This window comes from Carlito syrichta, unplaced genomic scaffold (genome assembly GCF_000164805.1).
Source record: "Carlito syrichta isolate Samal-C Ts95f unplaced genomic scaffold, Tarsius_syrichta-2.0.1 Scaffold303987, whole genome shotgun sequence".
NCBI classification, from domain to species: domain Eukaryota; kingdom Metazoa; phylum Chordata; class Mammalia; order Primates; family Tarsiidae; genus Carlito; species Carlito syrichta.
This window is the reverse complement of record NW_007248083.1, coordinates 129,111-130,604: the sequence shown is the minus strand read 5'-3', so window position 1 is coordinate 130,604 and position 1,494 is coordinate 129,111.

Below are 1,494 nucleotides of genomic sequence, written 5' to 3'. Positions count from 1 at the left end.
GCAGCCTCGACCTGCTGGGCTCCAGTGATCCTTCCGCCTCAGCTTTCCAAGTAGCAGGAACTACAGGCGCGCTACCACGCCTGGCTAATTTTTTATTTATTGCAGAGATGACGTTACGCCAAGTTGCCCGGGTTGGTCTTGAACCCATGGGCTCAGACAATCTACTTGCCTCGGCCTCCCAAACTGCTGGGATAACAGGCTGAGTCTCTGAGTCTGGCCTATTTCCACAGTTTTCTTAAAAACTGTTCAAAGTGTGTGACCAAAAATATTTAAAGATCCCTGTCCAAGAGATCTTTATGAGTGAGGATAGAGCTCCCATGATCAGTGGGGAGGAATAGATGAAGCAAAGGTGAAAATAAACCAGGCCATATGGGAATAAGGAAGAGTTTAGGGAGGAGGATAAATCTCTTTTAGAACTGCACCAAACTCTACTAAGGGAGTAATCAAACCTGACCATCAAGGGACTCTCATGTGGGCTTACATTCCTTTAACTTTCTTGATAAAACAAAACTCCTTTATAATCAGCCTTGGCTACCGCTCTATTTTTCTTTCCTACTACTCCCCTCCTTTCTTTGCTCTACCATGTCTTTTGAAGAGTTACTCAAACATTACTTTTTTATCAAAGGAATAAAGTCAAGTAGTAGAATTAGAGAGATAAAAGTAGATGGGCAGCATTAAAGTCATTAAGTTACAGCTTATGAGCAAGACCAGGTAGTCATATTATTGCCTGATGGTTAAGTTTTGATTGTGAAAGGTTGTAAAGCTCTCATCTGAATCGAGCCAAATATTCATAAAGACAAATAGAAGAACCCATGTGTTTTACAGCATTGTGCTGCTAACTTCAATAGCAGTCTCATGGCTATTGAACTTGCTTTCAATATCACAAAGAATGAATTTTTGCACTTTTATCTCTCTATTCCTTGCCTGTGAACTTCATAAATAGCATATGTATTTCAGTTTTTGAACCAGAATATTTAAGTTGAAGCTTCACTTCTTCACTTCCAAAAAACACCTAAATTTTTCCAAAAGCAAATTCTCCAAATAGACCGAATGTAAGGCTTGTTTGAGCACCTTATAAAAATCTTACCAAAATCTTTGCCATGTTTATTTACCCAGCAAATATAATATCAAGATCTTAAAAGTTCAAACTTTTGCCTTCATAAAGAAAACATAAACCTCATAATTATATATTTAGATATATACACACACACATAAATCATGTCACAAAATACTTTATTTAAGGAAATTGAGCTGCAAGAGTTATATAATTTAAGTTTCTACAATGGATACGTGGGTCAAGATTTCAGAGTTCCAGACTTAGCTGCCATGAAACATTGGTTTTGTTTCCTTTTAATATGAAGGATTTATATTTATGCCCAAATCATGATCTGATTGATATTCCTCAGAATAATTAATTATATGTAAACAACATTTTTCAAGTTAATAATCATATCTGACCACTTCCTAAAATTCTTTTTTTTTTTTTTTTTTTTT